The sequence below is a fragment of the Pelecanus crispus genome, chromosome 1 (assembly GCF_030463565.1).
Source record: "Pelecanus crispus isolate bPelCri1 chromosome 1, bPelCri1.pri, whole genome shotgun sequence".
Taxonomy (NCBI): Eukaryota; Metazoa; Chordata; class Aves; order Pelecaniformes; family Pelecanidae; genus Pelecanus; species Pelecanus crispus.
Window position 1 is genome coordinate 105,257,084 of NC_134643.1, and position 27,987 is coordinate 105,285,070.

Genomic DNA, 27,987 nt, shown 5'->3' on the forward strand with positions numbered 1-27,987 from the left:
CACTCCACAACCTCTTTGGGCAACCTGTGCCAGTGCTTGGTCACCCTCACAGTAAAAACGTGTTTCCTGATGTTCAGACAGCACCTTCTGTGTTTCACTTTGTGCCCATCGCCTCTTGTCCTGTCACTGGGCACCACTGAAAAGAGCCTGGCTCGGTCTTCTTTACACCCTCCCTTCAGGGTGGTGTAAACAAGTGATAGGATGAGAGGAAATGGCTTCAAGTTGCACTGGGGGAGGTTTAGATTGGATATTAGGAAAATTTTTTTCACTGGAAGGGTTGTCAAGTACTGGAACAGGCTGCCCAGGGAAGTGGTGGAGTCCCCATCCCTGGAGGTATTTAAAAGACGTGTAGATGTGGCACTTGGGGACATGGTTTAGTGGTAGACTTGGCAGTGCTAGGTTTATGGTCAGACTCAATGATCTTAAAGACCTTTTCTAACCTAAATGATTCTATGATTCAGGTATTTATATACCTTGATGTACATCGATAAGATCTCCTCTGAGCCTTTTCTTCTCCAGGCTGGGCAGTCCCGGATGTCTTGGTTTTTCCTCATAATGCTTCAGATGCTTCAGTCCCTTAATCATCTTAGTGGCCCTTCACTGGACTCTCTCCAGTAGCTCCATATCTCTCTGGTACTGGAGAGCCCAGAACTGGACACGGTACTCCAAGTGTGGCCTCACCAGTGATGAATAGAGGGAAGATCACCTCCCTCAACATGCTGACAACACTCTTCCTAATGCAGTCCAGAATATTGTTAGCCGCCTTTGCTGCAAGGGCATGTTGCTGGCTCATGTTCAATCTAGTGTCCACTGGGACCCTTAGGTTCTTTTCTGCCAAGCCGCTTTCCAGTTTGTTGGCCCCCAGCATATGCTGGCGCATGGAGTTATTCCTCCCCAGTTGCAGGAAATTCCTTCCCAGGTACAGGAGAGCTACTCATTGGTAGTTGATCAGTTTTTTCAATTCTTCACACAAGGTTTTGAGGGATAATTTGCCATCTATTAAAGCAGAGTAAGTTATGACAATAATGCAGACAACAGCATACTGTAAGGTAATACACACTGTAAAGTTTGGAGGAAGGCATTCAAACACATGTGAAAGCCTTTTAGTGATTGCCTAGAAAGGGGATCTAGAGATAAAAAACAGAAAAGGAAAACAAAAAAGGAAAACAGAAAATACAAATGCTACAGAGTTCTGTTCTTGGACACTCCTCATTTACAGTTCATTGCTTTCTTTTAAGTTTTAATGTTTCACAATAAATCAGATTAAGCGCTCAATATTTGTACATAACAATTTGAAATGTATGCATTTATAAGATTAAGTGTATACTAGAGCATGGAGGAGGTTGTCTATTATTTTTATGAATAAGTTTGATATAGAATCAGTGGTCAGGCATAGCTATATATGATATAAACTCAAAGGGAATACGGTGTGGGTATGGCCATGGTGCTACCTCTCTTATCTGTAACGATATTGCACTGAAATATCCTAAACCTCACACAGCACAAAGTCTGGAGACGTACCTTATGGTAAAAGATGAAACAAACCAAAATGTATTCTGTCCTTCACTGTCAACATGATAACTCATAAGCATTTTTTTTCCTCTGCATCTTCCTCCTATTATTATCATTCTGTCTGAGCTAAATGACCTGTGACAGATGACAAATATAGGATAGTTCATGGACAAAATTCACACTCAAAATTGGATATATTGTGAGAGTATTGTAACCCGCTAAGCTGAAGTTTAACAGAAATGTAAAAATTTTTTCTTCAGTCTAAGACAAGTTTCCAGGTAGTTGATTCAATGAAGTGCGGGATGAGTCTTCATTGTGTTAGAATTTTCCGATTGACAGATTGGTTTCTGTGACTTTGTATGGAAGGTAACAGCAGTGGGAACTGACTGGTTAAATATGTGATGGCAGATCAGACTCAGTACTGCAATAAACATAATATAATCTTCCTGTCTTTTGTGTTTCATTCCCTGAGGTTTTGGAGATATTTCAAGTTTTGATCTTCAGTGTGGAAGCTGGATGCTTGCCTCTTTCAAGCTCAGGTTGCAACAGCATCTTTATTTAGGACAGAACTTAAACAAATGTTTCAATGTTACTCTGTCATGGAATGGTGCTAAGTTTCTTTAAAGAAAGGAAAGTGAAGAGGAAAGAGTGGGGCCACATTAAGTCTTCAAATATATAAAAAGCATCTGTGAAGAGGAAAGTAGTAGTCTGTTCTTTGTACTCATGGTGGATAGCACAGGAAGCGATGGGATTTATACTGCATCAAGAAAGACTGATTTACACACTAGGCCAAAGCTTGTTTGTGTGGGTTGTTTTCAGGGGCCATCGAGGGGGAACATTGTTATTTTTTTAATGATGAGGTTTATGGAGCAAATTGTATAAGCAAGTTTTTGCTCTTCCATCATAGGAGATTTGTAAAGAACAGTTTGGAAAGCCTGTCATGAATGGCCTAAATATAATGGTGCTATGCTGGGACTGGGGGGGGTGAAGTTAATGACTTCTTAAGGTCCCTTCTAGCTATATTGTTCTATAAACCTGTGCCACCCTCAGAGCCGGGCACATATTAGATTTGCTGCCTGTTGCTTTTTTCTCCATGTAAGGTAACATTTTGCTACTTCACTGAATAGATAACATGTCCTTCCTTGTGAGACCGACTTTTATTCTTTTGCAGTATGTTAATCTGGTGGCAACCTGACATTTTTTTAGGAGCACTTGAATAAAATAAAAGTAGTACACATTAATTGTAGTCCCTGAGTTTTGTAGCCCTTTCTCTGTAGTTGAAGTATTACTTATGGTTACTTATGGGCAGGGCATATTTCTTGGTTAATGAGTTCATATTTTTATGTGCTACTTTCAAACTCCATGTGGGTTAGGCAGATTCTTTCCTTAAACTGATGCTATTCTCTTCTCTCCATGTAAATCCAGCATTTGTTTTATTGCTGATGTCCCAGATGGCTCTGGGATAGGTCTCTCTCATGCTGTGGTATAGGTCATTTCTGCCAAAGATGGTTGGAACAACAATGGCATCAGTTCAGTTCTGCCCCCTTCTTATTCAACTTAAATGTTGTTTAAATCTGGGGGCAGGTGAGTGATTTATTTGAAGTTTATGAAAACAGAATGAAAGGATAGGGTAGTTTAAAGATAAAGTTGAGGCAATTTTACTCATCTTGTCCAAGGAGCGTGTGACTGAAAGATGTTGTTGGGTTCTCCAGCTGCTCCTTGAAACATGGTCTGGTTCACTAAATGCTTATTTGTTTGTTTGTTTGTTTGTTTGTTTGCTTTTAATTCTGTATCTGGTAACTCAATGGCTGTTGCTGATTTTTTTTTTTTTTTTTGACCTGCAGAATTAATTGTTATTATCCCTTCTCAAAGTACTTTTTCTTGAAAATAATGTAAGACACACACTTTCTGCCAATTTTCAGCAGCTTGTTAATGCTAATCCCAAGGATCATATTGTATCTTGTCTCTGACAACAGCATTCAAATTACAAATCACTTTTACAAGAAATTCAAGATAGTAAGTCAATATTTTACAAAACAACTTGTTTTTTCACCGAGCAGAAGCGGTTTGCCTTGCCCTGCACCACTTCAACAACTGAGCTCAGCTGAGGTTTGCATGGATTTTCATTGGGTAGATAAAGGTCTCCAGCTCTGGAATTCTTTTTCTCTGAATCTCACTTTCTTTTGATCAAGCCTATATCTGATGCCCAGTGTTGTATGGCTCATAGCTCCATTGGTCAGTAGTTTGTGTAAATTTTTTGTATGTGAGAGAAAGGGTTTATGTGCTACGGGAGATAAATTCTCTGTTATGTTGGCATGGTGTCTATCCTCCAGTGATTCTCTCTGCTTCAGAGGTGTGAGGGGGCTGTAAAGGCTGTTTAACTGCCTGGCTCAAGGTTCTCTCAGATGGAGGAAACTTCAGGCATTAGAGTCCATCCAGCTGTTTTGTGTCGCTGAGTCTCAGGAATGCTTGGAGCATGGGCAGTTGGGACAGCCAAGCTGCAACCATAACTTAGAGCAGCTTCAAAGGTCTGAATGTTAGAGAGGGTGCATAAATCACACCTTGTCTCCTTCTTGCGACTGACTGCAGCTGAGTTAAACCCAAAGTCCTGGACTGCTGTAGTTAGACGTATTTTATATTTGCTGTGGCCTGATGAGTGGGAATTGGAATCTGATCTATCCAGCATTGCTAAAAACTGGAACAATGCATGTTAAAATGACTGACTATGACCTATTCCGAAATAGTATGGGGTTGATATAATTTTTGTAGTGTGGCTGGTAAGATGGAAGTGTAGTCATCTTGAATGCATATTCACCGGTGTCCTCACTAGCAAAATTTGAAGTGAGGAAGAGGATATTCTCCCCTTCTGGTTACTAAGTTAGTTTATAGAATACCATGTGTGACCGTCTAAGCATCTTTTTGCCATACAGACAGTTTATGGGTAACTTCAATTTGAGAGACATATACTGACTATGTCATGCAGCCAGTAGTGAAATTATGTTAGAATTTCTAAAATACTAGAATTTTAAATTTTCCTATATCATATGTGTTGCACTCAGGACCCAGTAACTGCATTTTTGTACTTCAGGATGATACATTAAGAAATATTAACCTTTAGCCTGTTAGATGGCGAATATATATGCGCTACTAATTATTGCCTATGGAAACTCAGAAAGGAATGAGGAGCTGTTTGAATGGTAGCATCTGCCCTGGCTTTCCTAGGGGGCTGATTTCCCAAAGCTTGAGGAGAAATAGGTGGAATTTGAAAGGAAAATGTAATCGAAAACTGTGAATCTACACTTGCTGTTAAAAAGACTTTCTTAAACAGTTAAGATCTCTCAATTCTACAATAAAACATAATCATTTCAGGCAAAAGCCCATTCTGGAATAAGAGGAGTACTAATGTACAACAGACAGAAGAAAGAAACATGGCGATCAAAGTGATCAAAGATGTTAGGAAGTGGAGAAGATGGGAAAGTGCTTCCCAGGAGAAATCCATGCCATGACAACAGTATTTTACAGGTTAGTGTCTACAGAAGTTTTAAAGACTGTTAGAAATAAAATTAGGCAAATGGTAGAGACCTGTTGTACCTGGTGCCCAGGCGCTGGCAGGGGGGGTGCAGGGCAGCCTCTGTGAGGAGTGTGGTAATTTTGAGAAGGTTGTTGAACAGTGTCTCTGAGAGATTAACACCCAGGTTTGCTGGTTTAAGGTTCCTTTTATCAAGGATGCAAAAGAGTTACATGAAATAATATTTTCTATTCTCTGTGCATTTTGGATTACTGGGGAAATTGCAGAATTCCTATTTCAAGATTAATTTGGTGATACGGACAAGTAAAATCCGTGTTCACATGATGTCTATCTCCAACTCAGTATTGAGCAAATGATGCAGACTTGATTTAATGATCAATTGATAGATTTAAATAAAAGTAAATGCTAGCAGAGGTGAGTTTTTGAAGAATATCTGTCAGATTTATGGCTTTTTGATTAAGGACTTCATTGATGTCCATGAAGATACAATAGGCTTAGACATTGATACCGAGTTTGATGTAATATCATGGTTGCTTAAAGATGTAGCACCCTTCGGATTTGTCAACGTGCCTTTAATTTACTGGGAACTTGCCAGATGTGGAAGTAGTTGTCAATGAGAAGCCATTACCCAAAACCTGAGTGGCACTATTGGTGCATCTCAGTGGCCCATACCAGGTCCGTGGTATTCAACATTCCCACCCATCATCTGGAGGTAAACGCACCTTAAGGCTCATAAAACTTGTAGCTGACACAAAGGGCATAAAAAAGTTAAATAATGTTGAGGACAAATGGCAGCCTTGCAGATCTAGATCACTGACAAACTGGGCTCCACTCATTTTGATTCAATCAAGTGTAAAGTACCACAGATTTAGAAACTGTAGATAGAGGTGGCAGCTCTGAAATGGGGAATTATATCCTCACAAGTAGGAAAGGGCTTAGGTGCTGGCCTTAGACAAGAATCTTAAGCCTTCAGTGCAAGGTTGTGTCAAAAAGGCCTGCTGAGATCTGGGGCTGTTGATAAGGAATTAAGGAGAAGGAGGAAAAAAGGGATTTTATCTCTGTATAGTGCATTGGTAAAAACTCTGTTGAAGCCCTTTCCTTAGTTCTAGAAAAACTGTGTTTTATGACCCGATGTTAAAAATTGCAGCCAGTGTAAAAAACAGGCTCCAGAGCTATCCAGAGACTGGAGCAGAGTTTTAGCAATGAGAAATGCAAAACCAGTTCAGTCTGTGTAGGTATCAAAAAAGATGACTTTGAGATGACTTGATTGCAACATGCAAGTGCCTTCGAGGAGAGAAAATACTGGGGAGTGATGGGCTCTTCAAACTAACACAGAAAGACACAGCAGATCAGCGGCTGGAAGCTGATGCCAGACAAACTCAAACATAGGCATGAGACAGTTTTAACTGTATGTTGCTGGTACAAACTCACAGGGGAAGCATTTGGGCTCTGAGTTGCTGTTTTTTGAAATCCAGGCTCAGTGTCTCTCTGGAAGACATCCTTTAGCTGTACAAAAGTTATTGGGCTTGTTTCATTGGTAACTGGGTAAAATTTAGTGGCGTGCGGTACGCAGGAGGTCATTCAAAATGATTGTAATGGTCTTGTCTGCCTTTAAGCTCAATGAATAAAGGTTTAAGTTAAACTCGGCTCCTTTGTTCTATATGGTATGATAGGCTCTTTGTATTTCATTTTATTCTCTCGTACAAGCCTTACTTTACAACCTCCAATATTTATATACACGAATAGAGGCGAGGTGACTCTGCAGTTGCTCATCCCCGAACCATGGTGCGGTTTGTGTTGGTGATCGGGCCAGCCTGACCTCTGACTGCTTGCTCAAGGACTGACTTCTGCCCGTCAGTTTTTGATAACACCCAATCTGTGCCTTTAAGTACCATGCAGCCCAGACCCCTGCGTTTTGGGGGGAGTCAGCTCTGCCAGCTTTAATCACTCACTTTAGCCTTGCCCAGAGAAAGGAGCAGAAAAATGCCACTCAGCAAGGCTGTGAGGCCATGAAATTGTGTTAAGCAACGCTCATGAAAATGACTGGATTTGCTATTTTAGTGTAAGTGTCTAAATGTTTTTGAAATTGTAATTTTCTTGTGCTGTTATGTGTAAAGGTGACCGCTCTCTGTTGGGCCCTTGGCAGTTTGCCTCAGACAGCTAATCAGCTTGATTCATTTGGCGGGGTGGTCAGTCAGCACCTTCTCTGCAGCAGTAAAGCAGGATTGAGCTCTTCTCTGATTTGCAAGGATGTAATGGCATCTACTAGAAACGCAGAACTTTCTGAAGACGCATCAGGCTTTTATTTTTGTGGCAGCAATATACTTACCAGGGGTACAAAGATTATAACCCTTCTTCAGCTTGCCAGCAGCCTTGCAGGAACAGGAAGGGCAATGTCACTTGAGGAATCCTGAGCTCCTGCTGGAAAGACAGGCCCGAATGAATGCATTTCTGCAGTCAGCTCGCTCGCTCTCTCGCTTTCATCTCGTGTTTAAATCGCAGAACGGAACTAAGGTTTGTGATGTTTGGGTGTTACAGCGTTTGGCCACATGATGGCACACATCAGTCAAATGAACGTTCCAATATTACCCGAGGAACTCCTGCGAATAGAGAGGAATTAAGGCTCCTGTTCAGGGCTGTGGTGGTCAGGGTTTATCCTCGCTAGCTGCGGTTTTGATCTGCAATTTACCGTGATCACAGTGAGGGACAGTGGTGGTGTTTCAGCCACAAGCTGAAAAAAAAATACTGCAAAAACAGAAGAAGGAAAAAAAAAAAAAGGGTCTGAAGCAGGAGCAAAAAGCACGTCTGGCAAAAAAAGTTATCCTTTAAAAGGGGCTGGTAGCAAGAAAACTGTTGTTTTTCTGTTTGTGGTGTTTTGTATTGTTTCCAGTTTCTCTTCAAAGGATCAGCAAACACCCAGGAATCAGGAAAGCCTTTTTATTTTTCCAGGATAGGGAAGAGAAATAATGTGTTGTACTTCCTTTGTGAGATGTGAGGTGGAGAACTTTATTCTGGTAAATGGTCTTCTCGTAAATAATGCTCTTTGCCTCCCCAGTAATATGGAGATGGTTGGTGAAAACATCTAAAGTGTACTATAAGATCAAAGTGGTCTAGCGCGTTATCAGTAAGTCAAATAGCGTTTAATGAAAATCAGCCTCAGAAGTTATTATGAAATTTATACTTAGCTTCTCACAGCTTCAGTGGTGTTAGTTCCTGCATCCTGCATTTATTTCTACTATCTATAATTACTAATAAAACAGCAAAAGCTTGTTGGTATCATAGCTCTCACCAGTTAATATCCTTTTTTTTTTTTTTTTAGCATAATTTGCATGAAGGAGAACTCCCAGTTGAATGGAAAACATGGAAGCATATTTCATAGTAATTCTAATGGTGGCAGCTAAAGACCAGCAGCCCACGTAGCAATGCTGCATAAACATATGCAGCATTTGAGTTAAAGACGAAACATCCATGGGGATGTAGAAAATAAATGCAGGGGCTGTAGAAACCTCTGTGGGCTCTTGCATTTTACTGTGATGCAAATACTAAGGACAATGAGAGGAGCATAGAAAATAGTTGTCAGGATATTTGCAGCAGTGACTCTGAGGTAGCACTCATTTTTCTGTTCAGAGTTTCTCTGTGGTAAGTGGTACCTGGCTGAAACAAAGATAAGGAAGGACACATGAATCTAAAGAAAGACTTGGACAGAGATTTTTCAAAGGTTAGGCTAACTGCTGGGAATTGATTATCTTAATATTGTTGTTCTCCACCTCCCCTTATCACTCAATAGCTTTAAAACCCTGCCCTGAGTGTGTGCCTCAGCAGAAAGATTGAACCATGTCACTTCCAATGCTCTTCTTGCAATGGGGAAGGAGGGCGATATCCCAGCCCCGCTGCCTGTCTTGGGGGGGCTCAGTTTTTGTATCGCCATCTGAAACATGCCGAGGTTGCGCGTAGCTGTCATGAGAAGTCTCTCAGGCCGCTTTGAAAGATATTGTGCCTTTATTAACAATAATATTGTGGGTGTTCTTCTGGTTTTAAGCATAAGTCAGAAAAATGAAAGACAAACAACAACAACAACAAAAGCAAAACCTGCATCCCTAAGCCCTCAGCAAGCTCCTTACTCATAAGAAAAAACCCTGCAGTCAGATCCCTGAAGTGAATATGAAAATTCCCAAGCATCAAACAAGCATTTGACATCTTTGTTAGTAAACAAACCCAGCGCGGTTTCATTCCTTGTGACACGGAGTTATGGTACAGCATGTTCTGCCTCCCTCTCTCTCTCCCTTTCCTTGTGCTTTTCTCTCTTCTCCTCCTCCCGCCCCCACCACTGGCAAGCTGATTCCAGAGGCCAATGATAACACCCGGGTCTCTTCCAAGTTGAGTGCATTCCTTAGGCATTTGAGAGGGTTGCTTTCCTGCCCTTGGGTACCCTGGCACACAAAGTGAAAGATGCAGGAGTTCACGGACTGCTGAGTGCTTAGCTGCTGCGCTTTCCTAAGTGAAGGCAACTAGCAAGCAAGTGCAGCAATTAGAAATAAAAGAAAATATTTTTCTGTGGGGAATGTTTGTTGACCTCACAGCTGTTAGTTAAAATGGGAAAAAAAAAAAAAAAAAAAAAAGGATGAAATTATCTCTGTAGAGAGAGGAGAAGTCTTACTTTTTTTTTTTAAGGGGAAAAAATGTTTTCCTACATGAAATTCATTGTACCATACAGAGACAACACCGCATTTTGAACTCAAGCTTTTAAATGTACCTTTTTCAACTTTATCTTTTATAGTAAACTATCATTTAAAAAAAAAAAGAGTTTTGAAAATGACATCCTAAATCCTCGTGGTATCTCAAGGTGTATTTTTCATGCCTTTCCTTGTGAAGAACTACCTTGTGAAGAATTTCATAAACAATCCACTGGCTTTTGCATAGTTATTTTTTGGCCTGGAATACAGTCAACACAGTTTTCCAAATAAGTACAGTGCAAATCAGATGCTCAGAATTCCATCTAATTTGTCATTTAGAGAAAACACAGGCTAAATGCTCAAACTTGCAAAAATCCCTGGGGTTTTTCACTGAACACAGATGGTGAAGACGTTGGCCTGTATCTTATCCAATTAAATTGTCTTGGGTCCCTAACTGCCATACTAAGGTATTCCACTAATCTGTATCCAAAGAAAAGATTTGTTCCTAATTTGCTTCTCTGTGGTACCCTTTTTGAAGTACACTGTCAAGGAGAGGAACTAAGTTTCATTGTGGTGCTGATCACTGGGTAATATATTCTCAGGTTTGCATTGTGTTGCTTGCATGCCATGATGAGTACATAGGTAAGAGGTCTTGAGTGAAATTGGAGCCAGATCAAGCTCTGTGTTCTTGCTTCACATTACCTGTAATCTGTAATTCAGTTTCAGGTCCGGTGGTTGTGTTGGAACCTAATGCAGTTACATGCATTTGATTTTGATGGCAAGCATGCCACTTCAGATAGAAGAAATATGATGACTTGGTAAAACAGAAGGACTTCCAGAAAGGTTACTTAAGTTGGAAATGATACAAAGAAGCAAAAGAAAAGTTCAGTTATACACCTTCTTGCAGGGGAGGAAATGGAGTGCATAGATCAGAAAAGCACAGAAGCTTTACTGTGAGTGTAGAAAGGACATCCATACACCAAAGTCTTTGGTCTCTAGGAAGTGCTCTATGAAATCTTTCAGTCTTAATGTGCTGGATGGCTGAGGAATCAGGGATTCCACTACAGAGCTCAATATTTTGTTTCCCAGATGAATATGCTTCAATTAGGTGTTGTCTCCTGATGTCCTCTCTGGCAAGGCAATACTTCTGTTTCTGTGTTGGCCCTGCTGGCTGTTGCCAAGTTGCAAGGCAGGAAGGTCTCAGGACTAGCCTGTGAAGAATCCAAAATCCAACACCTAATGTCTCCAAGTGCAGGCTGCCCACAAAAGCTCACTGACTGCAGTGGTTAGAGGCACTGTGTCCCTTTGGGAACGACTCTCATCTCTTCTGTCTAGAACCAGTCCATGGTATCTTGACTTAGGCATGTGGCAGTAGGTCCAGGAGAGCACAGGGTGCTCTGTCCCCAGTCTTTCACTCCTGGGAATGCTAGACGCATGCTCTACACCAGCTTGAGGAGGGTCCTGCAGACAAATCTCATGGAGCCGCAGACTAACCCACAGATGCAGCCGATAAGGTACAGTAATACGGATTAAGCTGCTGAGCTCCAGTTTGACTTCAGTTACTAAGTGAACTTCCTTCATTTCAAATCATTCCCAAGACTCCTTTTCCCTTCATACGCTTACAAAGTGATCACATTATTCTTGGGTTGTTGCATATGGGCTTGAATGGAATTTAAACTGCCTGCCTGACAATGATGAATGAATCAACGCCAAATCCCTTGATGTGGATCAGCTATATAGCATAACAATAATATTGTTGTTTAACATTTATATTGAAGTAATACCACGAGGAATCTCAGCCATTCGGGGACCTATTTTGTTAGGAACTGAATAAAGCATATAGCAAAATAACAAGTCTTGTTCCAAAGACAAGACTGTCTAAAAGACAAGCTGAACCAGTTGAAGGAGAAAAACAAAAAAGACAAGGAGCAGAATGATATAAATGACAGTTGCATCTTTATAGAGCTCTACAGACCCTGTGTGCTGCTTAATTTTCTTGCATGGTTGATCTGCCATGTTGATTCTGGGTCTTGCTCAGCCCTTTCGACTTTCATCTTCTTTACCTGTGCTGTCAAACAGACTCAAACCTCAGGTTTTGCTGGCGAGGTTTAGAAAATATTGAAAAAATGAAGCTGTCCAGGAAATTCCCCTCAACACTTTATTATTACCTTTGGACCACACCCTTTTAGTTGGCTTTCTGTACCTCAACATCCATAATCAAGCTTACTTGAACAAGTTCTTCTATGTAAGATATTTGTGAAGCAGTCTGTCAAATTCTTTACTTAGATCCAACCGTATTGAATCTGCTACATTCCCTCCCATTCCTCACTTTGTAATGTTTTCAAAATTGTAATTGAGCTTGTCTGGAATTTTTTTTTTTTTCTTTTCAACTGACTCATCCTTGCTGCTATTCATTGTTGCCTGTGTCCTGCAGGGGAGGGATTTTAAATCACTCAGCTAATTGGTCTAACTATTTTCTCTGGGAGACCAGTGCCATGAATTTTAATAAAAGCAAACTTAGACCTCTTATTTCAAGAGGAGTAGCGTATTCTGTAGACTGCTTTTGAAAGTCCCACAGTAATAGAAATATGTTAAACAAACAAACAAAAAAAAATGAACACATCTTAAGATATTTAAAATAAAAGTATTTTTTATCACATAGATAAACTTCGTGCATATATGCCCATGTGCATGCAGATACTAATAAGCATGTTAAAAGAACGTTGGGGCTCTAAGGCCACAATCCTGGAAATCCCTACATCAAGGCCCTATATAAAAACTTAATTTGTTTTCCTGAACCCCTTATGTATTATGACACAATGTTCAGTTACATGGTCCCATGATATTGTTTGCTGCAATATCTCTGACTTGGGAATCTTGGGTTCTCTCCAGGCTCTGGGAGCTGAATGAGCTCTACTGGTATGCGCTCTGCTCCTTACTCAGGCAGTGTTTGAGCTGCCTATCACATTGCCTTCAAGTTGTTCATTCCTGTCCTGGCTGTTTTGGAAGGTGCAATGAGAATGTGCAGTGTCCATACACTGAGACCACATCAGAGCTGGAAATTAAAATGTCCACAGTCAAACCAATGCCTCTGCGTAATAAGCTCTTTTCAAGGAAGGCTGACTAGACTAAAAATTGCACACAACATGTCTAAATGGCAAACCCCAAAATGCACTAAAGCAAAGTACAGCCTCCTACTGATCTGGGAAGAGAAGATTTCCTTCAGTGGTATGACCAGGACTCTGCCTTTGTGTAGCTGTTTACCCATGAAGTAGTTAGACATCATCTAGTCAAAGGATATAAATACACAAATGTTACTTCTTGGAAAGCATTCTTCTAGCCTGGATGACTTGTACCATATTATTATCATCATTTCTGTTACTTTTTGAGCCTGTACTAAGCTGGAAGCATTACTTGACTATTGTCAAATAGAAACAGGTCCATGTGCTAAATTTAAATTCCCAGGGAAACTGAGTGAAGTATATATACTTAAAATCTCAGGTTGTGATAATATGGTCATGAATAATTCCAAATGATAAATGATTTGCTTTCCATTTTTTTTCATGTGAAGAGGATGAAACAAGACTGTACTTTGCCCTGAAATGACACAGTAATTGGGGTTAGTGCAGGATTACTGCATTTGTCCTGAGTTGACATTATATTAAGATTAGCTAGAATTACTTGAAATCAGGGTGATGCTTGTCAAAGGCCTCAGACCAGCTGTCTTGGACTGCACTGCCCTCTACGTAGCTGCAGAATAGGTACAGGCTTGGCCATTTTAGCATCAACCTGCAGTGAGGCTGTTGCAAACCACATTTAACTGTGCTTTGGATATTGATCATTTTATGGCATCAGAATGCTTTCTGGATTAGCTAGGGAAGAGTGGTGTGTCTCTGTCAAGTAACTGTAGGATTGCTGCTCAGCCAATTGGATTCCTGGGCAATTCAAACAAAAATTGTATATGAATGGAAAGAAGGCTATTATGGGGCTGGATTTCATTAAAGGGAAAAGCAAAAAGCCATGGATAAAACTGAGCAGAGGAACACAAAGGAATAGTGAGAAAAATAAATATTTATGCCAGTAAATTGCTAAAACTGGTTGCTGTGATTATTTGAGCGGTATGCCAAAACACATTTTGAAAAATGATGATATGCCATTCTTGTGAAGACTGCAGTGTTGAAGAAAAATGAAATAATGGGAGAGGGGGATAAACTCCAAACACAATCTTGTCTTTTAAAGTACATACTGTGTCCTGCATGTCCAAGTTCGACAGTGTAGTCTTCTCAAGAGATGCCTTTCGGCCACCATAAACCTCGGTCAGGAAAACATGCAGTGGTGTTTGACAAACTGCACAGGAAGGGGAAATTCTGTTATAGTTTATTGAATGATTGATGGTAATTTAAACCCAGTTCAGAAAAGCTGTTATGTTCTTGAATCATTTCTTGGCTAGCGTGTTAATAAAAATGCACTGTATAGTGCTATTGCTGAATTTCAAACAATTTAATAACAAAAAGTTGCTTACTGAGGAACAAGAGGGGTTCCTCCAGAAGATGGATATATGATAGTAATTATGATGGCAATGGACTGGGCCTTGCTTATATTTGCTAAACAGAAGGAAACATTACAAAAGCTTTACTGATTTCAGGGGTGAGTTAAGCATTTAGGAGGCAATTACTTCTTGACTTAAAGTGAGATTTTAGGTATGGAGGGTATTTAAATTTATTACGAGGCCTAAATAGCAAGAGGAAAATCTGAAAAAGATTTTTGGCATTGGGGAGATTTCAGTCTCCTCAATGGAAATTTGTAATCAATGGAAATTAGGCTTCACGGTGCCTAAATTGCACCTGAGAATGCAAATATAACCTCTAAAGTCACTGTAAAGCAGACTAGAAGACATGGTGTCTTGGTTTGCCAAAAGAATTGTTGAGAATGATGTCCTTGAAGCAGAACAGTGCTCTGCAATGGGCAGGAAGTCAAGCAGGCATGGCAGAAAGTCATCATGAATGAACAGGGAGCTCCTCACCGAGCCAAAATGCAGAAAGGCAGTGTACACAAGGTAGAAGTGGAGATGGGCTGCCCAGGAGTGTAGAGATGCTGCCTGAGAGTGCAGGGACAGAGCTAGGAAAGCCCAAGCTTAGCTGCAGCTGAAACTAGTGAGGGATGTGAAGGGCAACAGGACGGGGTGGGGTAACTGCAGCAGCAGCAAAAGGAAGGTGAAGGAAAGAAAACACAAACCCACAGCTCAGTGGGGTGATGAAGGACAGGGGAAAAATACAAGGTACTTGATGTTTTTTTTTTTTTTTCCCCATCCATTTTTACTGGTAAGGTTTGCCCTCTGCTTTCTCAGCTCACAGAGCCTGCTAGTGTGTTGGAATGAAGCATTATGTCCAGGAGAAGACAGAGCTAGGGAACACAAGTCAACTGGTTATACAGAAGTCCATAGGACCAGACAGGTTGCATCCAAGGTTGCTGGAGAAGCTGGCCAATGTCATTGTGACGATGCTGTCTATCATCTTGGAAAGGTCATGAATCAGGGGAGGTTGCTGTTTGCTGGAGGAAAGGAAGCTTCACATCTGTCGTCAGGAAGGGCAAGAAGAAGGAGGATTTGGGGAGCTACGGGTTGCTGAGCTTCCCTTCAGGGCCTGGGTAGATAATGGAGCAAATCCTCCTGGAAGCCATTTCCAGACATGTGAAGAAGGTGACTGGAAACAGCTAGTGCAGATTTATGGAGGGCAAATCATGCATGCCCTGATTGCCTCCTACAATGAGATGAGTGCTTGTGTTGTTTACCTTGACCTTAGCAAGGCCTTTGGCACAATCTCTGGTAGTATTGTTGTGACTGAACTGGTGAGATATGGTCTGCACAAGTGGATGATAAGGTGGATGAAATCTAGCAGGACTGTTGGACTCAAAATACTGTGATCAATGACAGAAATGGATGCCTGATTGCTAGTGGCACCTCAGAGGTTGATGCTGGTGCTAATGCTCTTTAGCCTCTTTATTTACAACCTGGGTGATGAGATACAGTGAACTCTCAGCAAATGTATGATACTAAGTTGGGGGAGGGAAACATTTGCTGTGTGGGAGGGCAGGGTTGCTTTTCAGGGGGGCCTCAACAGGCTGGATACTTGGGCTGACTGGTACCTCCAGGAGTTCAGCACGAGGAGTTCAGCCCCTGTGCTGGGGTGACCCCATGCTGAAGCATGGGCTGGGCCCACAGAAGAGGAAACAGCTTTGGAGAAAAAGACCTGGGGTCCCAATGGACAGCAAGTTGACACGTCAGCAGTGTGCCCTTGCAGCAAAAAACCAACCACCACATCCTGGGCTGTTAGCAGGAGTGCAGCTACCAGGCTGAGGGCAGCGATCCTTCCCTTCTATTTGGCACTGCTGAGACAGCATCAGGAGCACTGTGCCCATTTTGGGGCTCCCCAGCATGAGAGAGAGGCTGAGGTACTGGACCGAGCCCAGCTGGGCCACCACGCTGGTCAGGGCTGGAGCACAGGGTGTACGAGGAGAGGCTGCGAGACCTGGGCTTGATCAGGCTGGAGAAGGGAAGGCTGGAGCCCTTCTTGCTGCCTGCAGCTGCCTGCTGGGAGGGTGTGGGGGAGACGGAGCCACAGTCTCTCTTCAGAGGGGCACAGTGACAGGCTGAGAGACAAGGGACAGAAGTTGAACATTTCAAACTTGATACTAAGGAATTTTTTTTTCACCATGAAGAAGGACAAACACTGGCTCAAATTGCCCAGAGAGGTTGTTTTCTTCACGTCATGATTATCATATACTCCAAGGCTCGTTCTAATGTACCCTTTGTCCTTGCAGGATACTTCAACTTTATCTTTCTGAAATTTCTACAGGGAACAGAGTGTTTTGTTGTCATTAGCAGCACTATGAGAATGCTAGGGCTCTGAACAGGAAACGCAGTACAATAGGTGGGCAGGGAATGAGGCTGAGCAGTTCAATACAGGGATTTTCAAATAAAGTGCCCGCAATGCTTTGCATCTCTGGCAAGGCAAGCCCCTAAAGATACAAGCCTCTCCTTGGGAAGCAGAATTCATCTGGAAAATAGTTTTCAAATGCTTCTATTGCACGGAAATCTCCCTGTTGTCCCTACCCACAATGCTTATTCTTTCTAGTTGGAGTTAACTATCTGGGTGTAAAATGCTGACTTTGTCAAAGCTGCTTTTGGTATCAGTATAGCAAGAAGTTCACTCAGGCTTTTGGGACCCTCTGAAATACTTTAAAAAAATGAGCTGAAGTTATAACCAATCAAAACATATCATAATTAGGTCTTTTTCCTGTTAATGTCTTCACGGCAAAAGGCCTTTGAGGCTAAAGACTGATGAAAATGTGTATCTGTGTATATGCTATGTGTACATAGATACACGCATGCCCACATGCATATATATATATGTATATACACATACATGTTCAAAAGGACAGCCCTAAAAGACTGGAGTCATGCTTTGCTGAACTCTGGTTAGGCTACAGTCCTAAATAGGAGGAAGTACAAGGCAATGACCTGGATACTCAGGTGGTATGTTTTTGATGGATGTGTTTTTAAGGGCACTGCTCTGCATATGATAAATTGGGTTTTTTTTCCTCTGACAATGAATTTGTGGAACATGAATCTGTCACCTCTGTCCTTCATCTGCCTAATTTTACAGGTGTGCTGAAATACCCAAAATAAATAAATAAAAGTAATCAGAGAACTGCAGGATCTGCAAGATGAAGTGGATGTTTGTTATGCCATCTGCTTTATTTTGGATCAAATACCTGTGTATTCAGTCCAAAACAACAGTGTGCATTTCTTTTACTATCCATGCTGCCTGCCTTATATTTAATCATATTTTTGTTATATTATTACAACTCTTTACAGATATGAATTAGGTAATTAAAAGTCCTCTGGAAAATTTTTAACACTTGTTCTGTGCCTTAAATATGGCTTACAAAATTCAGAAAGCTGTGAAACTTCATTTTATTGAACAGATCATTATTATTTTAAAATGCTACACTTTCTTTACACTTCTATTTTGTGAGGAAGTTGTTACAGTCAAATAGAAAGCTAACTGCTACTGGCTCTAATTATTACAAATTATGTGACAGTTGTTGCAGCAACAGACAGGAAAAATGATTTTTTTTTTTTTTCCATGAAAATGATGTTTCCATGTTGAAATGAAGAGTTGCTAGTGGCTAGTTTTTAAACTGATAATTTCAATTGGCTTTACTCCATCAACCACAAGGAAAACACCTGGCAAGCTGCTTGATCCCAGCCAACCCTTGTTAACCTTTTGGCCTTCACAGTAACTATCAGCAGGCACCAAGTCAGTGCTACTAATAAACTGGCGTTAAAACTTCCACCTGCTAATAACATCTTATTGCTTTTCAGTATTAAATAAAGGGAAATGATCTGTTTAATTACAGTCAAAAGACATTTTGCAATGCTGTGCTGCCTTGGATGGTAATAATAATAATGAAATGTATTTAAGGACATGGCTACATGAACTGATTGCTACTGAGGTAAGCTAGAATGGCAGTACCTATTGTATGTTAACTTATTGCATGTAGGCTTTTTGCCCGTAATAAATGCGAAGCACCTTATTCTTAAGTGAAGGTAACCTAAGCTGGGGATAGTCTTTTCAAAAATACGTGTAGGCAGTTGTAAGCAACGTTGTATCCAAGGAATTTTTTTGTTCTCCTTATTGCTGCTCCACTTATTCATTCCACTTCACTAGTGATTCTTTGCTTGCTTTTTGTATGTTTGTGTCCCATCCCCCCCTCCATTAGCAAAAAGGCAGAGTATTCATCACTTATTCATTCCTAAATGAAGCTGCAACAGGCAAATTAATACTTCAATAAACATTACAAAGCCAGGGAAGGTTCAACTGAAATTTTCCTTTCTTGTATTAGTAAGACATTCAACTCATTTTCAGAGTGTTGTCCTGCCCTTCCCCTATTGCTGTTCAGGAAGGCTGGTCCTCCGCAGCCCAGGTACCCCACCTGCTCTTGCTTATGAACTAGCACATGCTGACCAAATCCTTTCTTTACGTTGTTTGTAATATAACATTGCACTTATGTGCCATAGGCTGAAGAAGGTGTAAGGGCCTGTGTCATGGTTTAATCCCAGCCAGCAACAAAGCACCACACAGCCGCTCACTTGCTCCCCGCACCCCTGGGGGATGGGGGAGAGAATCGGAAGAATAAAAGTGACAAAACTTGTGGGTTGAGATACAGTTTAATAAGTAAAGCAAAAGCTATGCACACAAGGAATTCATTCACTACTTCCCATGGGCAGGCAGGTGTTCAGCCATCTCCAGGAAACCAGGGCTCCATCATGCGTAATGCTTACTTGGGAAGACAAACGCCATCACTCCAAACGTCCCTCCCTTCCTTCTTCTGCCCCCAGCTTTAGATGCTGAGCATGACATCATATGGTGTGGGATATCCCTTTGGTCAGTTGGGGTCAGCTGTCCCAGCTGTGTCCCCTCCAGGCTTCTTGTGCACCCCCAGCCTGCTCACTGGTGAGGTGGGCTGAGAAGCAGAAAAGGCCTTGGCGCTGTGCAAGCACTGCTCAGCAGTAACAAAAACATCCTTGTATTATCAACACTGTTTCCAGCATGTATTGTGTTTGCATGGCAAGGTTTTGGTAGTGGGGGGGCTACAGGGGTGGCTTCTGTGAGAAGCTGCCAGAAGCTTCCCCCATTTCCCACAGAGCCAATGCCAGCTGGCTCCAAGACGGACCTGCTGCTGGCCAAGGCCGAGCCCATCAGCGACAGTGGTAGTGCCTCTGGGATAACATAGTTAAGAAGGGGAAATAAACAAACAAAAAAAACCAACCAGGGACACAAACTGCAGCTGGAGTGAGGAGTGAGAATATGCGAGAGGAACAACCCTGCAGACACCAAGGTCAGTGCAGAAGGAGGGCAGGAGGTGCTCCAGGCACCGGAGCAGAGATTCCCCTGCAGCCCCTGGTGCAGCCCATGCTGGGGCAGCTGTGCCCCTGCACCCATGGAGGCCCACGGGGGAGCAGATACCCACCTGCAGCCTGGGGAGGGCCCCACGCCAGAGCAGGGGGATGTGCCCAAAGGAGGCTGGGACCCCATGGGAAGCCTGTGCTGGAGCAGGCTCCTGGCAGGACCTGTGGCCCCGTGGGGAGAGAGGAGCCCAGGCTGGAGCAGGTTTGCTGGCAGCACCTGTGACCCCGTGGGGGACCCACGCTGGAGCAGTCTGCTCCTGAAGGGCTGCACCCCGTGGGAGGGACCCACGCTGGAGCAGGGGAGGAGTGTGAGGAGTCCTGCCCTGAGGAGGAAGGAGCAGCAGAGACAATGTGTGATGAACTGACCACAACCCCCATTCCCCATCCCCCTGTGCTGCTCGGGGGGAGGAGGTGAGCAAAGTGGGAGTGAAGTTGAGCCTGGGAAGAAGTGAGGGGTGGGGGGGAAGGTGTTTTAAGATTTGGGTTTATTTCTTATTACCCTACTCTGATTTGATTGGTAATAAATTAAACTGATTTTCCCCAAGTCGAGTCTGTTTTCCCCTTGACAGTAATTGCCGAGTGATCTCCCTGTCCTTATCTCAACCCTTAAACTTTTTCATTCTATTTTCTCTCCCCTGTCCAGTTGAGAAGGGGAGTGATAGAGCGGCTTTGGTGGGCACTTGTCATTCTGCCAGGGTCAACCCACCACACAGCAGAAGTCCAAAACATAGCCCCGTACTAGTTACTGTGAAGAAAATTAACTCTGTCCCAGCCAAAACCAGCACAGCCTATTACCGCACTGTTTACTTCCCAGGACACCTCTGGGAAAAGCATTGGTGAGCTCCTTGAGCCCCTTGAGACCTCTGGGGACAAAAGAGGAAAGGAAGACCTTGAGCCAATTGTGCTAGCTACTTTAATATTTATTTCTCACTCCCCATAGCTCCCTCACAAGCTATTATACTACTGCTTTTTCCTGTATCTGTGCAGTATACTTTTTTCCAATGGGTACTGTGCAGATGCCATTGATTTTAACACCTGCCTAAACAACGGTTCATCTGGAGTTTTTCTTATATTAAGAATTTTTATTCCAGAGATTTCCAGAGAGCCTTATAAACAAATATTGTTTGATTCAGCTTCAAATTTCATATCATTGGTGTATAACAAGCTTCTCTCCCCCGGCCCCCCTTTTTTTTTCCTTTTCTTGAGGAACTGGAGTATACAGAAGGTGATCTGTCCTACTAAGTGTATCTTCTTCTAGGTCAAAGAAAGGGTCTGTGGCAGACCTCAGAAAAGACTGGAGATGCCTTTAGCCACAAAATCAATCCTACTCTGGTATTCCTATTCTGGTGCAGCAATGAAGCAGGGGGAAGGTATTTGGAAGTAGCTAATATTTTTATTCTATTAAGAGGGTGTTCTTGCATTCTGATTTTTCTAACTTTGCAGGAACACATGCAGGAAAAAAACCTGGGGGAGCAAAAACCTTGCCTGGAAGTCCTATGTGGTATGTAGACTGGGTTAGTATTTCCGTTTTTCAGGCATGCTTCTTTGCTTCATTTTCCAATTCTTACCCAGATGCCTTCAATATTTTAGAACAAAATTAGCTGGATATTGAAGCACCAATAACAGATTTCAATCCCCCTGGAGATCTGGTTTGGATTTTGGACTGTTTTGGAACAGGGAATACAAATACCACTTCCTTAATCGTATTGTAAGTGGAAAAAGCAATGCCTTACTGACAGTTGGTCCTCTTACCTGCTCCAATGTTGCCACCTTCACAATGTGTTTTCAGCAGAAAGTGATTTCATAGTGTTATTACAAGCTGTCTGAATTCCAACAATTTTAATAATTTGAAATATAAAGTTCTATCAAAATTCTATTATTTTAAAAAGAGGTGTAATGCAACAGTACTTTGCTCTTAATTATCTAGTGGAATGTTTAATATGTGGGAATGTTTGCACCAGCAAGCTCATGGATTGCATAATAAAAGGAACAAGGAGATATATTATATCCATTGCACTGGCCACAGGTCAGTGAGTTAACGGGTCCAACAACGTGTTCCAACATCTCACTACTTACAGGCGGAGAAATAAGGACTCAGGTGGAGGACCTGTAAAGTCAATGGGAACTCGGTTTATGTCAACTCTGTTTCAAGAACTTACTCTCATTGTTTATTTCTCCCGTCAGCCTTGGCTGGTTTGTCAGCATTATGCAGCATTACTGTGGTGAAGCGTTGAGAGGCAATATCTTCAAAGACAATAAATCTTTAAAAGGACAGAGGAAAATATTAATGCTGTACATGCTGTTTGAGTGTTTGTAGCTTTGCTCTTTTTTATTCTGTTTTGCAGAAAAACTGTTGTTGTTGGTAATGCTTATACAACTGCCATCCTGCTTTTAAAAAGAAAAGGAATTTCTTAGCCCCCCTTTTTTTTTAAAATCTCTTCTGATCAAAACTTAGGCAGAATATGTTTCTGACAGGGGACTGCTTTAAAAGTGGCCTGTGAACTGTGTGGACAGAGGAATAAAAGGTCACAATAAACTACATTTTATTTTACATCAAATAGTTTGTATGGCAACAGTTTCTAGTGAGACAGATTCAATGCAAAATCATTGCATGGTGCACATCTGCCTTTCTAAAGATCATCAGGTTATGACAGATGAGCTAATCAGTATGATTTGCCAAATATCTGCAAGTCTTCTAAATTAGTTGTCTCAAATCTGCAGGTTTAGCTGTGTGCCTATAGCTTAATGAAGATTTTAATTGTTTCAGTCAGTATCAGTGAACTAAGATATGCTACTCTAAAAAGTGCTCTTGTGTATGGTCTCTTAGCCTGCTGATTCTGGTACAAACAGTTACAAAACTGCAAGTTTGCATATCTTGACAGGACTCATGTTAGGAAATCAGTTATGCAGCTGTTAATTTGCATAACACCTCCTCTTTCATATTAATGTTTAATTTATGGGAAATTTCTAGTTTGCCTTCATAGCCATGCGCCCTCCTTCCTGATTCTGGAAATGGCTTATAGCACACAGGCAAAACCTGAAGTAATTTGTCATGAGATTGTAACTGTTGGGCTTGACTGCCTCGTTACCTTACTCTTTGGGACTCGCCTACCTTCATGCCTGTTGGGGCATAAATCTTTTTCAAGAGATTCAAGGAGAAACAACTTGTTTATTCTTTTTGCATGCTTTTGTCCTGCTGTCACCAAAGGTAGTCAAGACTTTGGAGAAAATAGTATAGTACAAATCCAAGTGGAAGGAAATGAAGTGGCTGCCTCTCACTGTTGGTGACAAAAATCCTAGAGGTGTAACTTCAGAGCATGCAGAAAACAAAGGCATGATATTTCATGTATTGCTGACATCTATGTATTGTAGACATCTATTGTTATGTTCTTTATGGTATAACTCAGGACACCGGTACAGACATTGTTGTTGTTCTTGGAAAGAACTAAGACATTTCTATTTAGTGTCAGTAGCACGTAGGTTGAAAAATAACCAGCATGGAAGAAAAAGCCCAAACAAGCCTTTTTCTACCACAGTTCTCTTTTTCACTGTAAGAATGACTCTTGTGGCACTATGTTAGTACTTTGTGCTGGCACTGGCAACTTGACGTACTTGGTAGGTTTGCTGCCCATAACTTTAAATGTTCAGTTGAGATATGTGGATTCAGCTGCTACAGAGGGAAATAGCACAGCAAGAAAAACTGATGATCATTGGAACTAGCAGTCCAACTAGTCCTGAGGATTTTACCAGTATCAGCTGCTTAGTGGAAAGCTGATACCACTCAGAAGAGTCAGAAGAGATGCTAATATGGTAACAAGGCCAGGTTGGAAAGGGGTACAGTGGTATGTCAGTCTCCAATTTGCCATACCTGAACCAACCTTCCTAGGAGAGAAGACCCCCAGTATAAAGTTCACGGATTAACTAATCTGGTTTTTTTCTTAATTCTTTTTTTTTTTTTCCTTATCCTCTCAGTCAGTTTGCAATCAGGTTTAATAATGTATTTAAATAAAAGTAACTACAACAATATTTATAGCCAAGAGACACAGAAAAGAAATACATTTCAGTGCTGGTATGATGGCATGACTTAGGGGGTCACTGAAAGCAGAATAGGTGTCAAATCTCAGAAAAGGGCAGTATTTTTTAACTAAATGTTGCACTGTTGTTCGAATGACATTTAGCAACAAACTTTCCCAGAGGAGAACTGTCTGCTATGACAGTCTTGATTGTTTGGGAGACAATAGATCTAACAATGTGCTCTTAAATGGTTGCTTTCCTTTTGAAAAGGAGAGGGTAAGAGCAGCACACTCTAATGGGTCAGGAAAAGGGAAAAGGCATTTTGAGGGCTTGTGGGTTTGGGTTTTTTTTGTGTGGGTGGGTGGGTTTGTTTGTTTGGGGGTTTTGTTGTTTTTTCTAACACTTTATGATGAGAAGGCAGAGAGAAAGGATGCCAGGTTGCTGAAAGTGAACTTAACTGTTGAGCTGGAAATGCAATAATATCCTGGGTAAAGCGGATGGCTTCTTTGACGTAGCTCGGTACAGAACAAGCCTTGCGAGGGAGTTGTTTTTGGAAGCACAGCCAAAGGTAGGAATATGGTGATAGGGCAGTGTGGTGGAGCAGCATAACAGACTATGGATGGAATAATAATTGGGTTGGCCAAGTGCCTTTGGTGCCTGAGGCATGCACTCCAAAGCATTTACAGAGCAGCTAGTTAAATGCCTGTACTGTAGCATCCAGGCAGTCAAACAAAACTTCTGTACAAAAATTGCACAAAACACAATTTTGAACAGTCGTACTGCTCAAACTGGTTCTGCTGTCAGGGTGTTTACACTTTTGACCGCTTTTTACAGAGACCATCATAGGATCATCTAGCTGCTGCGATGTGGCTGTTGCTCCTTCAGTTCAATGCAATGCAAACTAGCCCTAGGCATTGCCTGGTTGATACCATAATGATGGATGGGTTTACTGCTTTTGTTTGTTGATTCTGCTTCTAACTGACCTTTTGAAAGGGTTCAGTAAGTGATATAAAATCCTCTCCTCTTTCTGTGAGATAAGGCACTTCCTATATTCTGCCCTGAACCTTGTCAGCCTCTGCCACAGTAATGGTGGGAGGTTGTCCTCCTCAGGTTCCCTGGAAGCAGGATCCAGGGAAACAAACAAAAGCTGCACTTTGCTGCTGACTCCTGAGTTGAGGGTTTCCAGCTTTTGTTTTTCTGTAAGAAAAATAGTAGTAGCTGGGGGTGCACAGGAGCTAGGGTCTAAACATACTTTTTGGTAGGAGTCACATATTTTATCAGGCTAACACTTGGGTAGCACAGGTTTGGCAGACAAATCCCACAAAATCTCTGGGTGGTAGGCACAGCTTGGGGACTCATCAGGGATCCTCTGTATTGCTCAAAGCCTCCAACCAGAAGGCTTCTTTTTGAAAAGCTGAGTGGAAACCTTTCCTTAAAAGCTTTTCTCTAACATGCATTTTTCTCCCTCTCAGTAGTTAGAAACAAAAACTGTTGGTGAAAGAAACTGACTCTCCATAGGATCCACACTTTCAACAGGAGCTCCTTTACCACAGAGCTGTGTTGATGGTATCTTCAGTGTTGTGTTCCTCTCTGTGCGTGATGGGAGATGCAAATGGCCTGTTGTGCCATGGAGCTTGATCTCCTGGGAAAGCACTCCTGTTTTGACAACTGGTGTGGAGACCAGCCTTATTTTCAGGGGTCAGTGGGATGCATTGAAAAGAAAAAAATGAATGAATGAGGGGATATTTCTGGTTTCTGTCAGGGTGCTTAGCCATAGCTGCTACACCACAGTGTGCTCTAGCTACCATTTGCCCTGTACATTAAAATATAAGTATTTCTAATGAGCACCAGTAACCTGAAGAGCCCACTCTCAGAGCAGTCCTCAGTTCTGACTGGTGTCACTAGCTTCCATGCCCATCTTGCTTTCTGGTAGACTTTCCAGTATTAGCAGTCTTTTGCCAACCTGATCTGATCTTCCGTTGGTTTATACCTTGCATTCAGGTCTGTAGATTTCTCAGTGCTTACCTAAAACAGACTTCTCAATGCATAGTTAGCATAATGGACTATGCAGAGCAGGGTTTTTTTTGCAAGGAATCAAATTTAAAAGTTGTAGTGCCTGGGACTTTAAAAGTGCTGAAGAACAATCTTCACTGACAGTGTCTGGAAGTCAAACGCAGTTCCACTTTCTGTATGTTCTTTTGTTTCCAGCCCTGGTGAAGGGATAGACATAAAGGCAGGAAGGCTACCAACAATCTGAAGTGAACATGTACAGGCATGCTGGTGCATTAATATGTATGACAGACACATGGTTTCTCTTGCAAATGGAAACACCTCCTTTGCAAAGACTGATAAGCCTTAGGGTTTTTTTTTTCTGCGACACTGCCTATAATTGCTAGGAAAAAAATAGGCTTAAATATAAAGTTCCTAGAGCACTGTTCAGTATCCGCAGAGTGGATTTTCAACACTATTTTTAGCCTATTGCTTGCTGGGTTAGAATGCAAATAGCTGTGTGCACTCTGAAGCTGCAGGAGTCCATAAGGACAGAAAATAGTAACATTCCAGGGGGGAAATTGTAAATTGTGCTGTCCCTCTGGTGCCTGTCCTCACTGAAGAGTTTTAGAAATTTTTCCCTTCATTACTGTCCCATGTTCAACCTGTTTGCTGTTAACAATATTTGAAGCACGTGGGCTTTTGCATACTGCTGATATTTTTCTATTATTACTGTTAGGGAATCTTCTTGTAAACACCAGTCCATCCAAAGTAGAACTAATGGGACTAGTGGTACTGTTTGCCAACAGACAGATTGTCCCTCAAGTAAAGATCAGTCTTGAGTAGTGGGGTAAAAACATCACACTTTTTCATAATGGAATGATCCATTTAATGGCTGGAGAGCAGATTTGAAGTGAACCACTATCCCAAATTGTTTTTCCAAAACCAGCTCATTTTTCTTTTAAGAATCTTGAGGAGTGACATAATGAATTGGCACAATGAAAAGAACCCTGTTCTTTGGCACTCTATCCTAAACAGTGAGGTTGTAGGAACCTTCTGTACTATTACCTGCCTGAAGTGATATATAGGTAAGATGTTGCTTACGTTTTTGCTGTGAGAAGAATATGAGAGCCTCCTTTTGTCAGTTCAGTGCTGCATCATCTTGTATATTTTAAGAAGCTTTCAAATATTGGGTTGAGAATTATGGGAAGGCTGCCTTCCAGCCATTCAATAGCATAATCTGTGTCCAAGTATATATGTCTAAACAAAGCAGGGCACTGACAAAATGTGTCCTTTTGCACTCCTGATTTCACTTCTGCTACAAGTGCTCCTGCCAGGCCTAAAACAATGCTAATGCTACGTAATAACCCTGACACCGGTAACAGTAAGTGCAGCAATATTACTGGAACTGAGCAGAAATTCTGTTGTGTTGGCTGCAACCATGTAAGATCTTGTGGCACCTGGGATATCAGTTTGGCACCCTTTTATTCCCATTGATCTTGCTCAGAGCTTAAGTAGCAGCAAGAGCCTCCTTTCTCACGTACTTCCTCTCAAATTTGTTTTCCTTTTGCGTTGGTTACAGCCTCCTTATTGCAAACAAGCTCTTAAATTTCCTAGACTGAAATAATGCTGGGGAGAACAACTGGGAGCCAGTGAAATTTAGAAGTGGCATTAGGGGACCATATAAAGGCTTTGCTGAGATCCTTAAAAAAAGGTGAGGCTTTGAGATACAAAGAAGGTGGCTGTATTAAATCCCGTATGCTGAATTGCATCTAAACATGCAGCTGCTTCTTGATTTAAACTTCCTTCCATTAACCAGCTGCTTCAGTTCTGGCAGAACTATTTTGGGTGTATTTCCTGCTGCAGACACAATGGGAAAGACTGTCTCAAGGGAACCTGGGCTTACCTCAGAGCAGGTAGAGGGCAATGTGAGGAGAACACTTGCAAATCATTCAGGGTACTTCAGTCGTATTACTGATTGTAACAAAAACTCATCAACATGCTCCTGGTTTGGTACTGAAACATGAATCACTTGTCCTGGTTTTTGCAGCAGATTTTATTTCCTTTGTGAGTGAAGTGTAAGCATCATCTAAGAGGAAACATTTCTTTCTTTTCATCCAACCTAAACAATTCTATGATTCTATGTTTCAGTTGTAAGACAAGAGTCAGTTTACCTACAAAATTCCAACTCTTTCAAATTTATCAACAGAGTGGGTGACAAGTCAGTCTTGGGGAGGAAAATTAATTATGCTCTGAAATATACAGTACTGACTTTAGGACATAGTGTCACAGACTTT

General features: G+C 41.7%; 1 protein-coding gene across 1 annotated transcript in view; it reads left to right on the forward strand.

Annotated features, from left to right (window-relative positions):
• NSUN3 (NOP2/Sun RNA methyltransferase 3) overlaps window positions 1–27,987 on the forward strand; it is a 103,800-nt gene that overhangs the window by 74,192 nt on the left and 1,621 nt on the right. The gene's annotated exons all lie outside the window — the stretch shown is intronic.